This window comes from Leptonychotes weddellii, chromosome 7, assembly GCF_054177405.1.
Source record: "Leptonychotes weddellii isolate Sample4059 chromosome 7, ASM5417740v2, whole genome shotgun sequence".
Classification (NCBI taxonomy): domain Eukaryota; kingdom Metazoa; phylum Chordata; class Mammalia; order Carnivora; family Phocidae; genus Leptonychotes; species Leptonychotes weddellii.
Genome location: NC_138375.1, coordinates 122,430,755 through 122,446,255, shown reverse-complemented (window position 1 = coordinate 122,446,255; position 15,501 = coordinate 122,430,755). Strand labels below are relative to the sequence as shown.

The following is a 15,501-nucleotide window of genomic DNA, read 5'->3' as shown; positions in this document are numbered from 1 at the left end:
CAAGGGGCAGAGAGGGTTGACGTGGGTGGCACTGTGGGTTTCTTATTGTTGTTATTGTTTATTTGTGATTGTGTTGCTGCTTTCATTTGTTTGCTGCTTTTTTGTTTTTGAAGGCCTTTGGCAGGTTAGGCATTTCCTGGGGGACTGTTCCCCACTGTCTCATATATAAAATCGTATTCATAAATTGATCCTCAGAAGACTTTAAGTTAGCAATGTTAGAAAAAGCCTGTTGTTGTTAGACCCTCGTAATAAAAGCTGTCTTTTTTATGAGTGCCCACAATATATCAAAAACTTAGCATTCGGGGAGCCTGGGTTGGTTAGGCGGCTGCCTTCGGCTCAGGTCATGATCTCAGGATCCTGAGATTGAGCCCCACATCAGGCTCCCTACTTAGGGGGAGCCTGATTCTGTCTCTGCCTTCCGCTGCCCTTTCTTGTGCTCTCTCTCTCTCAAATAAATAAAATCCTTTAAAAAATTAAAAAAAAAAAAAAAAAACCCCACAAAACTTAGCATTCACCATTGACCTTGACAGCCATTACAAAAGATAGATATTATTACTCCACTTTGAAAGAGGAGGGTCCTATTAAGTGGTAATGCTGAGAGGTGATCCCAGGTAAGTCAGGAGCCAACAATTCTCTCCTAAGCCTCAACTGTGTTGTGATTCAGAAATAATGTTACATATCAACTTTGAGTATATGCCCCTTCAAATGATACACAGGATAAATGACATCTCTACCCTGTTAAGTTCCGAAAAAGAAGAGTGCACGAGCCTTGGACTTCAACTGAGATTCATAACAGAAAGAATGATGCATTTGTTCTGCATAAGATCAGAAACTAGAAAGAACATATTTTTCTCTTTTTCTTTTTGGTAATATTGCCCCAGGGTCCAAAGTGGTCAACTGTGCTCATAATTCATTTGGCAGTCCTATCAAAGATAGTTCAGTTGTTGAGTCTCACAAAATATTTTTCAACAGTCAGGGTACATATTTGATTTGGATCCAGGGACAAATGGCTCTCCAAAGGCTTCCTGGCAGGTTGATGACGCGATGCATCAACTGGATGGATCAGGACTTAATAGTACTGAACCATGGAGTACATTTAAAAAGCTCACATACATTCTCAAATATCATAGTATGTAACAAATTTCATTGCCTTTGACTCAATGATATTTAGAATATGTGATACATCAGTCTTTCTGTGTTGGGTTTTAGTCAGGGTCCAAGACTGTTGTCTTCTTTCAACATGTAAAAAGCTTAACTTGAAATATGGGTCATTTATCTTGGGCTTGGTTTGAAATGACATATATTCAATCATGTTGTGATATATAATAGCTTATAATTTAACCAAGGAGGAAGTTACAGTCACACATCATTTATCCACAATCACTAAAAATGGAGATGTTACATGTAAGTACATTTCCCAGAACACCTTAAGAGTACTTTTTTTCAAAAAGAATACTTTCAAAATTATAAAACATATACTTATTTTAATTCCTTCAGGCTTGATTTAAACAGGATTATCATCACAATTTGACTCCTGATGACGTAAAGTTTTTGTATTATTAGCTTTCTCATTTGGAAAATTAAAAAAAGAGCACTAAAGAAAATCTCATGGATTTGTGTGTTGGTCCCCATTCAACTTCCAGCATTGCACAGAGAGAGGTGCTGTTTTTGCTTTGCCTTCTTGACAGGTATAATACTTTCTTCTTCTCCTCCTCCTCCCCCTTCCCCTTCTTCTTCCCCTTCTCCTTCTTCTTCTTCCTCTTCTTCTTCTTCTTCCTCCTTTGACCTATTTTTAAAATCAGATTGTTTGTTTTCTTATTGTTGAAATTTAAGAGTTCTTTATAAATTTTGGATAACAGTCCTTTATCTGATATGTCTTTTGCAAATATTTTCTCCCAATCTATGGCTTGTCATGTCATTTTCTTGACATTGTCTTTTGCAGAGCAGAAGTTTACAATTACAGTAAGTCTTGATATCAATAGTGTCATTCTTCCAACTTCGTTCTTTTCCTTCAATATTGTGTTGAACATTCCAGGTCTTTTGTCTTTTATGAATAATGAAACTTTAGACTCAGTTTGTTGATATCCATAAAATAAATGTCTGGGATTTTGATTGGGGTTGCATTGAATCTGTAGATCAAGTTGAAAGAACTGATATCTTGACAATATTGAGTCTTCTTGTCCATGAACATGGACTATCTCTCCATTTATTTAGTTCTTTGATTTTGTTCATCAGAGTTTTTAAGTTTTCCTCATTTGGTGTTGTACATGTTTTGTTAGATTTACACCTATGTATTTCATTTTCAGGGGTGCTAATGCAAATGATATTGTGTGTGTATGTGTGTTTTAAGGTTTTATTTATTTATTTATTTGAGAGAGAGAGAGAAACAGCATGAGAGGGGAGAGGGTCAGAGGGAGAAGCAGGCTCCCCGCTGATGTGGGACTCGATCCCAGGACTCTGGGATCATAACCGAGCCGAAGGCAGTCGCCCAACCAACTGAGCCACCCAGGCACCCTGATATTGTGTTCTTAATTTTAAATACTACTTCTTCATTACTGGTGCATAGGAAAGTGACTTTTATATATTAATCTTGTATCCTATGACCTTACTATAATTACTTTTTAGTTCTAGGAGTGTTTTTGTCAATTCTTTTGGATTTTCCCATAGCTCATGTCTTCTGCAAACATAGAGTTTTATGTGTTCTCTCCTTATTAGACTAACTGAAGAGGTTCCCACTAGCTGATATGGGCTTCTACAAGAATAAGAACCAAAATGGGTTAAAGTGCATCAAATATGTTTAAACCCAAAAGTGCATATGATCTTAAATAACAACAAAAACCCCTCATTGTTCTCTATGAGAAGATGCTAGAAAAATGATTCATTATTTTTTAAAACTTGTAAATACAGGGGAAGACTCAAGCATTTATCCTGCCTTTCCCATATCTCTATACTGCAGGGTAACCAAATAGTTTGCAAGAAGCTACTATTTATAGATTTATAGAAGTACTCTAGCTAGTAAATGAACAAGGTATATTAAAAATATCATATCACTATTTTGCAACCCCTTTTGAAATAATGGATCTAGACAATAGTTATCAATGGCTGCTAACAACTCAAAAGGACAAACAACTAGACATAATATGCTTCCTAATGGAAGTGCACAATACCTTAGAAGCATTTTTATCAAAAATTAGTACTTAAAATGACCAAACTTGTAGATATAACTATTAGAAATACAGAGGACAGAACAATATATTAAGAATCATTACAAGGATGCAATTAACAAAGTCCACAATGAGAATCTCTACAGGACAATTGATCTACTTCCCCCCCTCCCCAAATAAGTTGAAGGAGAGAGAAAGAGAGAGAAAGGGAGAATCTATAGTTTAAAATCGACTTAGATAAATTTAACAATTGAATTTTTGGACCTCATTTTGATCCTTTAAAAAATTTTAAATTTTAAAAAATTAATTTAAAAAAATTTTAAAGCTAAAAGCTTTCTCTGTGGAATCACCATGGCAGCTGGGACCCTGTACACATATCCTGAAAACTGGAGGGCCTTCAAGGCTCTCATTGCTGCTCATAGAGCGGGGCTCAGGTCCACGTGCTCTCTGCACCACCCCACTTCCACTTTGGCCAAACCAACTACACCCCTGAATTTCTGCATAAATTTCCTGCTGGCAAGTTCCAGTATTTAAGGGTGACGATGATTCTGTGTGTTTGAGGGTAAAGCCATTGCCTAATAGGTGAGCAATGAAGAGCTACAGGGAAGTACTCCAGAGGCAACAGCCCAGGAGGTGCAGTGGGTGAGCTTTGCTGATAGTGACATAGTGCCCCCAGCCAGCACCTGGGTGTTCTCCACCTTGGGCATCATGCACCACAACAATCAGGCCACAGAGAATGCAAAGGAGGAAGTGAAGTGAATTCTGGGGCTACTGGATGTTCACTTGAAGATGAGGTTTTTCCTGGTGGTCGAATGTGTGACCCTCGCTGACATCACAGTTGTCTGCACTCTGTTGTGGCTCTATTAACAGGTCCTGGCGCCTTGTTTCTGCCAGGCCTTCCCCAATACCAACCACTGGCTCCTCACCTGCATTAACCAGCCCCAGTTCAGGGCTGTCTTGGGGGAGGTGAAACTCTATGAGAAGATGGCCCAGTTTGTCGCTGTAAAGTTTGCAGAAAGCCAGCCTAAAAAGGACACCCCATGGAAAGAGAAAGGTTCTCAGGAAGAGAAGCCAGGCTGAGTGGAAAGAGGAGAAAAAGGCTGCTGCCCCTTCTCCTGAGGAGAAGATGGATGAACATGACCAGACACCAGACACTGGCTGCTGAACCAAAGGCCAAGGACCCCTCTGCTCACCTTCCCAAGAGTACCTTTGTGTTGGAGAATTTAAGCGCCAAGTACTCCAATGAGGACACTGTCTTTGTGGTGCTCCCGTATTTTTGGGAGCACTTTGATAAGGATGGCTGGTCTCTGTGGTACGCAGAGTACCACTTCCCTGAAGAGCTCACTCAGAACTTCATGAGTTGCAACCTTATCACTGGAATGTTCCAGCGGTCGGACAAGCTGAGGGAGAATGCCTTTGCCAGTGTCATCCTCTTTGGAGCCAACAATAGCAGCTCCGTTTCTGGAGTCTGGGTCATCTGAGGCCAGGAACTTGCCTTTCTGCTGAGTCCAAGTTGGCAGGTGGACTTCGAGTCATATACATGGCGGAAACTGGATCCTGGCAGCGAGGAGACCCAGACGCTGGTTCGAGAGTACTTTTCCTGGGAGGGGGCCTTCCAGCATGTGGGCAAAACCTTCAGTCAGGGCAAGATCTTCAAGTGAACATCTCTTGCCATCACGTAGCTGCCTGTACCTGCCCTTCAGGAAAACAGAACACTGAAAAAAAAATTTTTAAGTAATCTCTATGCCCAACATAGGGCTCAGACTCATGACCCCGAGATCAAGAGTTGCATGTTCTACCAACGGAGCCAGCCAGGTGCCCTAAAAAAATATTTTTAAAAATGTTACAGTCAGGAAACTTGAACACTAGATATTTGAAAATATTATTGAGTTATTATTACTTCTAGTATCTAATGTGATTGTGACTTTTAAAGATTTTATTTTTATTTATTTGAGAGAGAGAGAGCACGAAAGGGAGGAGGCTCAGAGGGAGAAGCAGACTCCCCGCTGAGCAGGGAGCCCAACTTGGGACTGGATCTTGGGATTCCAGGATCATGACCTGAGCTGAGGGCAGTTGCTTAACGAACTGAGCCTCTAGTATTGTGACTTTTAAAAACAAAGTAGTTCTAATCTTTTAGAGATACACTCTGAAATATTTAAGGATATAATGATATGAGTCTGGGATCTGTTTCACAGTAATCCAGGAGGTGAAGCAGAGTTTAATAAATCGAAGTTCAGAATTGCTGAAAGTAGATGATAGGTACATGGGATTTATTATATTATTCTTTCTGCTTTTGCATAGGTTTGAAATTCCCATAATAAAATGTTAACAAAAGCAACAACAACAAACCCCTAAGGCCTAGATATATTAAGTTACTTGCCCAACACCATATATGTAATTAGGGAAAGTTCAAATCTGCAACTGGACTCTTGACTTCCAGTCAAATTCTCTTTCCCTTATAACAAGCTGTTTAGCAGAGAGGCCAAGCTTCTGGGGTACCAGATTTCTGCCCAAAGCTTGGTAAGCCAATGGGTGAACCAGGGAATACACTATGGTGCTATCAAACAAGCAGCTCATCGGTAAGCAGCCAAGTGGCAAACTGGGATTGACTGGGAGTGCAGAACAGCTGCTGACTTTTGAAGTATTGCCCAGAGTTCTTGGCTTTTCCCCATTTGGTCTTTCAGGGAGCCATTTCAAAAGTAGACCAGCCTTCAAGTGCCCAAACAAACATAGTTGAAAGGCTGCTTAGTCTGTACCTAGACATTTCTTGATTGCATCACACAAAATTAGATTTTGCTGATATATATATATATATATGTATAGTCAGACCAATATGGAGTCTAGCAACAATAGCTGAGGTGACAGGGCCCGGGCACCAAGGATTAGAGAATAGTTAGATTGGAATTTTGTTTCCACACTGGTTAAGATGGTTGTTTCATGAGACACTAAAACTCAGTCCCTGCTGCTGTAGGTCAGCATTGTTAGGACACTCAGTTTGGTGAGTAATCTGCAGGGAAATGAAGAACTAATGAAGATCATACTGAAAATCAGAAAGATGATAAAGGGGTGGGGGCAGCAGTACAAAGCCAGGAAAGGGGCATATAAATCCTCCAGAGGAGGCAAATATGAAGCCAGTATTTAAATGCGGCTAGGTAAGCAGACATCTCCTGCCATTATACAGCATCCTTATTTCAGGGTTTTATTACCATGTATTCAGAGGTGGAGGATCTACTTGGAGGTCATTTAGGGGAACAAAGTCAGCAGGAAATTCTTCTGTTGTCAGTGCTAATACTAATGCTTTCACTTTTCCACAATCAGTATTCAACACAGGTATATTTCTGGTAGTTGTTCTTAGGGGACATCTGTTGCTTTCTCCTGCCCATTCCTATTCTTCTAATGGCACCCTATACTCCCTCCTCATGTGTACCATCAGGGGAATTGTTAATCAAATGGACATCTGACCCAAGTTTTGCTAACCTGATTTTTTTAAGGAGAAACTTGGTTATGGAGGCTGAGATTTATCCCAACAGTGGCATCCTAAAGAGAGTGGCTTTTGGGTCATGTTCCCTGGAGCCCCAATGACCAGCAACTTGTCTTCAAGTCTATGATTTGTCCTTTTCATCTAACAAATTCCCCTTTTGCTTAAGTCAGAATTGGTTTATATTGCCTACAACCCAGCCTAAATGACACACTGTCCACATATGAGAGGCAGCTACTAAAAGAGAACATATCAAAGTAAGCATTTAGTATGGGGCAGGGCAGTACTTTGAGCCACATTTAACTCACATTATTATTATACACTAAAATTAAATCTATGCTGCTTGACTTATTCTTGGAGAAAAATCAACTGGGTACTGAAATGTTGGCATATTTTTGGTTTTCCTTTTCTCCTGAAAAAAAAAAATCATTAAAAATTCATGGCATTTTTATAAGCCTGCAATGTTATATGCTGATATTACACTCATATTTTTATTTGTATAAAAACAAATTTGACTTCTGAAGAATATTCACATAGTAGATAGCAGTATGAATCTGATCTAGAACACACTTTCTTTAAGTCAAAGAAAATTCATGATGGTCAGAATTCACAAACTGCCTCAATTTTTTTCTTCTATATTTTCAAAGGACTTGGTTATAGTTTGCAAAATTTATCCCAGAAAAAAATTATTTATAGTCCGATAAACAAAGTGTAGGTGTAAGAGAGGAATATTCCTTTCGATTTAATACCCACTAGACTATGGGGTGAATCAAGACCATTTTTTGTAAACTCCAAGAAAGTGGAATGGGCTTTTTACCTGTTGCTTTTCTTTTCCTTCCTTCCTTCCATCCTTCCGTCCGTCCTTCCTTCCTTCCCCCTTTTTTTTTAAGATTTTATTTATCCCTTTGAGAGAGAGCGTGAGACAGAGAGAGAGAGAGCACAAGTGGGGTAGGGGTAGAGGGAGAAGCAGACTCCCAGCCGAGCAGGGAGCTTGATGTGGGACTCAATCCCAAGAACCTGGGATCATGACCTGAGCCAGACACCCATCCTGCAATGTCTTTCCCTGACACCACTCGAGCTTCTTAGCACTCCACTACCACCCAAAATTTCTCCTCTTGTTGTACCTTTGGAAAATTTCTTTTCCCTGGGAACTGCGATGGCATGTGTCCCTTTCTCCCTTCTCTTCATCTGACCAAACAACAGCGCAGTGTAGAATCTTGGTCCCTCTTCAGTTTGTTCGGACACCAGATCCAGGCCCAAGACTGCTTCTACTCCACATCCTTACAGGGAACCAGTTACTTTTCCAGAGGGAAAAATGCTGTGCACAACTGCAGACCTCACACAGGTGTCTTGCTTTTTTTTAGGTTAAAACCTAAAGGATATGGTTACTTAACAACTATCATTCCTTATCTGACATTCCTTTTCTTTTCAGAGAACAGATATATCACTGAAGAGAGTTGACAGATAAACCTGAGGTTACTTAAAGGACTCTCCCAGTTTATGTTGGCTAAGTCTTTAGAATCAGATACAAAGAGGTTATCAAGACAGTGAGGAGTCCATAACTTCCAAAGAAGTTTAAGCAAGAAAAAGTAATAGCCAGCGTGTTCCCTAAATAAACAGGAGGAGAGAGGAGACTCTCTTTGGGCTAATTTGTTATAAATTCACTAAAGTGAGAAATTTTGGTAGGCAAAACAAATATAAAGTGTTTTCTCTTCATCACCTCATTATGCCTGTTACTACACAACGTAGCGCATCTCATTGTTAATTTGTTGATGTTAAATTAGCACGTATATGTCTTTTGTTTGTAACTTCAATGGAAATGATTATCATTTGGAATTTTAGGTAACTGTTATTTGAACTGTATGATTAAATTCAGGAATATTTTGCCTTAAAACTCTGGTCTTACTAGTTGTCCTACTCTTGCCCATTGGTTTTCCCCTAATTTGGTATTGCTTGGCTGTTGTGTTTTGACCATGTAAGGAACTTGTATAAATTGAATAAATTTGTAAAGTCAAGGGACGCCTGGGTGGCTCAGATGGTTAAGCAGCTACCTTCGGCTCAGGTCATGATCTCAGGGTCCTGGGATCGAGCTCAGTGGGGAGTCTGCTTCTTCCTCTCCCTCTGTCTCCCCCCCTGCTTGTGCTCCCTCTGTCTCTCTCTCTCAAGTGAATAAATAAAATCTTTAAAAAAATTTTTTTTAAAAAATTGGTAAAGTCAAAAGAGTACTTTCCAAAGTCAATTCTAGATTTTTCCCCATTAATATTGATATAATTTTTGAAATTTCACTCTTCAAAGTTTGATTCAGGAAAGAGTCCCATGGCTTTCTTCAGAGAGACATTGCCACATCATGACCCATCTCTTCATCAAGGTACGTACTTAACCTTTACCTCACAGAGTGCCCACAATAACATGCAAGATTATTTTTACTCCAGGTCTTCAGGATAAACTTATATTTTGTGGACACAGGGAGAGTCACTTTCCTATCCATCTGTTCCCCAAACTTAACGTCTTCCCTTTCCCCCGCTTAAATACCTATGCTTGATTTTCTAGGGTCATTCTACCAATGCTTCATTTCTATGGGGAAAAGTGATTTTCATAGAGAGTGATGGCACAAAAAGTAATGGATGAATTACCATAAAACAGTCCTTCTTAACTCTGCTCAGGTTAACAACTGGTTAGTCTTCCCCAAGAGTTTAAATCCCCGCTGCCGCCTCTCAACCCAGGACAGGTAGCTCAAATCAACATAGGGGGAGGGAAGGGCAACACGCAAATACCCTATCAGGGTGTTTTAAAAAACCAGTTTGCCTAACATGTCTGCAAAGGTTGTGGGGTGTTTCTCAGAAACTGAAGCAGTAACACAACAGCAACAACAGAACAAACGAAAACACCACGAGTGGCTTTTATTCTTTTCTACGATTTTCAGTATCTTCTCATTTTGAGAAAGGGAACGCATATCACTCTCACAATAGCAAATGTTAAAATCTTTAATACTATGCTAGAGAACAAAAGCAACAACCTCCCAAGAAAAGCTGTAATTCAGTCCTCAAAGCACCTCACAATCCCATTTCTCTTCCCTTGAGATTTTTGAAAGTTGTTAGGAATGGTAGTAAATACAAGATTCCAGGAAGACGAATATTTCATTATTTGTCTAAAAAAGGAAACAAATTGGTATGGGATAGAGGGAGAATGGGGTGTTCATGGGCACCAGCTCTTACTGATGTGCAGGACGGGCTGAGCCAGCTGAGTCCAGACCCCAGACAAGACTTCAAGGCCGTTCGGGGCGGGGGAAGGAGGATTCGAGAAAGAACTCCGAGAGGCTGGAATGTTTGTTTAGAAAGCAGCAGGGATTATCTGATAAACTGGGGTAAACTGCTTGTCATTTTTATAATGTAAATGAAACCAGGGGTAAAGCGAAAAGCTGACTTCCTCTCACTAGACAGATAAAGCGAAATGATTATTTTTAGATTCCTTTACAGAAGAAAGCAAACATTTTATTCCTAGTCTCCAACGCTTACCAGCTCATCCTTGCCTCTTGGAATGTTTATTGGGGCTGAGTGAATGGAAAGTGCCGGAAGGGCAGGGGGAGGGGGAGAGCCCATTAATCCCTCAGTTTTGCCTTCAGGCTTCTGATGGTGCGTACCAAGCGTTTGAAGTTGGCGACAGAATGAGGATTTATACAGAAGTGAGAACTGGTTGGTTTCTCTCCAGGCCGGGAAACTTCCGCATCTCAAAATTATGATTTCAAAATGATTTTGCCTTTCATTTACCCACAAGGACCTGACCCAAAAGGTATTTAATTTTTAAATGGGCATACAAATAATTCAAAACCAAACAAGCTCGTAACCACAACAGAAAAAAAAAAAACAACCCTTATTTAAAATCCCTGGAAGGCTTCTAGTGAGAGCAGTGTGTGACTGACGTGGTGAATTAGGCCTGCTGGAGAAAAATCAAGACAAAATATGGTTTCACTGTTTTTTTGAAAGGCAGCCATCTTTCCAAGAGAATATGTACACCACGTTTTATTAAGAAATTATATCTTTCCCCATGTTTTCCGTCTCTTTCTCATGCTGGCAATGGCAAGCAGGTTGAACAGATGTGATGAAAGAATTAATACCAGTCTTGGGAACATGTAAACGAAATATTTCTTTTGAAACACCTACCTTTAAATTCCATTAGTGCCATCAGACACCGGAAGGGACTGGATTAGGGAAATGATTTACACGGTGCAGGTTGTTTGTCCAGACTTAGAGACCTTTTGTAACACGAAAAACGTGGAGATGAATTTCATATTTCTCCAATGAATTGGCACAGGGTTTAAAATCTTGCTTGGACTCAGACAACTGCGTTTGTTTCAGCGCTAATACATTCACCTCGCTAAGAATTTTTCTTTCTTTCTTTTTCCCCTCCCCCAGGTTCATTCATAGCTGCTACCCGTTTGTCTCTGTAAAAGCAGCTCTCCCCTCTGAAAAAGCAGCATAACCAGTCAAGGGACAAGTATATAGGATTAGCACATTATGAAGAATAAAGAGAAGCTTTCAGCTCTCTGTCATGGATGATATTTATCACATTTTTCATGACCGGCTCTAATAGCAGTGGAGAGATAACATAGGCTTGATACGCCTCTCCTGTACAGAGAATTTTACACCACCAACTATGAGAAATCCAGGAGATGAAACATGCACTTCTCCCCTAGTGCAGTTTTTATTAGGCTAAAAATGGGAGGTGTGCGTGGAGGGGGGAGCCGGCTGCTACAAAAGTGGGCTTGAATTTTCTGTCTGTTATGCTAATGTATTCATAGAAAAAGCTGGTGCTGAGGGCGGTTCTCCAATTAAGACAAATGAGGCACATTGAATTTCTCCCCCAGGGCACAGCAGGGGTGCTGGCAAAATCTACTTTATTCTTTTCTGTCGGGGCTGAACTGGAAACAAAAGCATGAAAATTCAACACATCCACTTACAGAATAATAAAGGCCGTTGTTTAAAGCGTGAAGAGTTTCGGCACCCTTCTGGGGCTTTATGCAAATCACTCTTTCTCTCAACTGCTACCCCACCATTGCTCTTGGAAATTAAAGATGTACTTGGTCGGTTAACAGCGGAAAGGAGACGAGCAGGCTGAAACTCAATTAGATTTGTATTAAGCAAATAAATCAGGACTGACTGATATTGGCTCAACTAAAATGCATTATGGGCCGACAGTAATTCTCATTTGATTGACAAATATATGTGGTATGCTATTAACCTAAATGAAAGATAAGAATCCTTTTTTTTTTTAAAGGATTTTATTCTAGGAAACAACCCTTTCCTCCCTCCAAACTTCCCCAGAACAGTACACAGAGACCACTGAGCTGGAGCTGTTTACTATTCGTGCTCAAGAACACAGGAAATCTATTTTCTGATACATGTTAGAGTTTAAGATGAAATTATTCGGTAGAAAGACATTTGTTTTCATTGATTTATTTGGTGAAAGGTAACAGCTGAACACATTATTTATTTGGTGGAGTGAGGCATACCAACACGCTATTTTTATTATGGTGAGTAGCACAAAAGCATAGACCGCATGCGCCTGGTGATTTATTGGGAACTCTGTAGTACAAGATGCTTTCCTACACTGGGGCACATAGGAAGGAGCTCGCAATGAGATTCAACGTCATAAATGAAGATTTCGATCAAATCCTCCAAAGCTTTGAGGAGAACAAAGAAAAAACCTCTTAACAAATCACATAAACGTGCTGGCTATGTGGTTAGATGAGTTCCCCTTGCGAGAAGGTTCTGGGAGTTTCTTTTTAACACGTCTCCTTGTCTTCCAGTTCACACTTTTAGAACTTAAAGAAATGTAAGCCAGTACACTTCACATACTGCTAAATTGATAATTAAATACTCATTTAGTCTTTCTGGTTTTATTGAAACCACCTCCGATTTTCCCCATCTCTCCCTTTCATCCGCACGACCCCTTTTCCCGCCTGGCGGGCGACCAGATTAGGGACTCATTCTTATCTTTCAATTATCTCTCCTGTCTTTTCCCACCTGGCTCTTCTTGCCAACCCCTGCTGCGTGTTGCTCTGCATCAACCAAAAACGGTCTCTTTCTCCCCTTCGAAACCTGCCGGAACCCCTGCCCCACCTGGGCTGCCTCCCCACCTGAGCTGCCTCCCCGCCTGCAGCCCCTGCGCGCACCTGTTCTTCCTCTTGCTGTCTTCAGCCCTCATCTGACCAACACCGCAAAGATATTCAACCAAAATACTTTTCTCTGGCTCCCCATCCCGAAGTTTCTGCCCCATCACCATCAATAATCCTCCTTCTTGATGCCGAGAGTCAAGAGAGAACATCACAGAATGTGACATCAGCGATCGCCCTCGGCCTCAGGTTTCACATACTATTTCTTCCATCCCATATCCAATTCTCTATTTTTAGCTTTCAAGCAATTACCATGTCAGACCTCTCAGCGGCTCCTCTCACTTATCTCGTCTCATTCCCCGGCATAGCCGCCCTCAGTTGGGCTTCTTTTAGTCTTTCCTTTTCCTCTACTTATTGCTCTCTTTCCGGACACCTCTGAAATTGACCTGAGAGACCCGTTTTTGAAACTTCAATGTCCACCCCAACCCTGATATACAATCTGTTCAGGCCGTTCCCTGCCACTTAGTGTGGGTTTAGAATACCTTTGTACCCTTATATTTGTTACAATCAAACCTGGACACCAGACTAGAACGTTCCCTGAGCAGACACATCCAGGGAAGTCATACAAGCAAAGCTTAATTTCACCTATTTTGCAAGACAGGTACACCTAACTTGCCCTGGGTCACTTGCTTATGCCTCTGAAAATCATAAGCAAAACTTAGATTGTGCTGCAAAATTTGTACTGAAAGAACAGTCAACGCCTTCTCACAGCAATACACCTGTAAGCCTCGTTCCATGTTTTGGTTTAAGTGTTCCCAGTTTGCAAACTGTCCTTACAATGTGTGCACAGCAAACTTTCACCAATTACTACTTTAGGGATTCATTGGTTTTACTTCTTGTTTTTCCTAAATTTTGATATATGTAACTGATGCTTTTTCAGTTTTCAGATTCTTTTATTTAAGGTTCTTTATTATGTAATGAGTGTTAAAAGTGAGATCAAATATAATTTTCTTGAAGCAATTTGTTTCTGCCCGTTAGATTATCCATATTGTTTTTTTCCATTTGAAAAGCAGGAACATCATATACCTGTGACATGTACCCAGAGCCCACTCTCTGGACCTTTGTGAATCTCAAGATTTATTTATTTTCCTTACCATTTTTTAATATTGTGGCAAAATGCGCATAACATAAAATTTACCACTTTAACTATTTTTTTGGTGTGCAATTCAGTGGTATGGAGTACATTCACAATGCTGTGCAATCATCACTGCTATCCTTTTCCAGGGCTTTCCCCTCATCCCACACTGAAACTCTGTACCCACTCAAAAAGTAACTCCCTTGGGGCACCTGGGTGGCTCAGTCAGTTAAGCGTCCAACTCTTGGTTTTGGGCTCAGGTCGTGATCTCAGGGTCGTGAAATTGAGCCTTGTGTTGGGCTCTGCACTCAGTGCGGAGTCTGCTTGAGATTCTTCCTCCCTCTCCCTCTGCCCCTCCCACTCGTGCTTTCTCTTCCTCTCTCAAATAAATAAATAAATCTTTAAAAAAAAATAATGACTCCCCATTTCTCCCTGCCCCCGACCTCTGGTAACCACTATTCTACTTTGTCTCTGCAACTTTGACGATGCTAGGTACCTCATATAAGCAGAATCATACAATATTGATCTTTTTGGGGCTGGCTTAGTTCGCTTGGCATAACCATCTCATCTTCAGAGTACATCCTTGTTTGTAACATGATAATTTCCTTCCTTTTTTAAGGCTGAATAATATTCCATTAAATACACATACTGTATTTTGTTTACCCATTCATCGTTGATGGACACATGGGTTGTCTTCACATTTAGTGGTTGTGAATAATGCTACTATAAACGTGTGTATTAATATCTGAGTCTCTGTTCTCAATTCTTTTGTGTATTGAATCTCGAGATTTGATGACACAAATGAAGCATATGATTTCCTCATAAAACTTTTCTTTTCCTTCGGAGACCCTTTCATGACTTCCTCTTTGCCATAACTGACAGCAGTTCATTTTTTTCTTTGGGGTCATTTTTTGTCAAGAAATACAGCTTTATATCTACTCACAAGGCAAAGTTAAGGCAAAACCAGCAAGGTGACATGGATGCTCTCTTTCACCCCTCTTCAAATGTGCAGCAAGTCTGGAAAGAGGAGAAATCTGCTGTAGGGGCAGAAGAGTTTACCTTCTGCCTTTCTAGGTTCTTTGGCTGGTCTAATAATCAAACTGACACAAGGCAGAGTAACCAGAGAAAAGCAAACAAAATCACGTACACAGGGGAGCCCCATAAAGATACGAAGAATCAAAGGCAGCTGGTAGTAGGGGCTTATATAACACCCTGAGCTAAGGAAGGGGTTGGGGTCTGTGGATACGAAGATGAGGAAAGCCATTCACAGGAAGATGGAGGAGAAGTTTGGAAAATAAAGGTTGCCCTGCAATGCAGATAAGTTTCTTAGGTTAAAAAGTTATGTGCGCATGTCCACAATAGCCAAACTGTGGAAAGAGCCAAGATGTCCATTGACAGATGAATGGATAAAGAAGATGTGGTATATATATACAATGGAATATTATGCAGCCATCAAAAGGAATGAAATCTTGCCATTTGCAATGACGTGGATGGAACTGGAGGGTGTTATGCTGAGCGAAATAAGTCAATCAGAGAAAGACATGTATCATATGACCTCACTGATATGAGGAATTCTTAATCTCAGGAAAACTGAGGGTTGCTGGAGTGGGGG

At 40.5% G+C, this 15,501-nt stretch overlaps 1 pseudogene; it reads left to right on the top strand.

Moving 5' to 3' along the window:
* The first annotated feature begins 3,515 nt into the window (after positions 1-3,515).
* On the top strand, positions 3,516-4,869 carry LOC102728063 (elongation factor 1-gamma pseudogene; annotated as a pseudogene).
* The last annotated feature ends 10,632 nt before the right edge of the window (positions 4,870-15,501 follow it).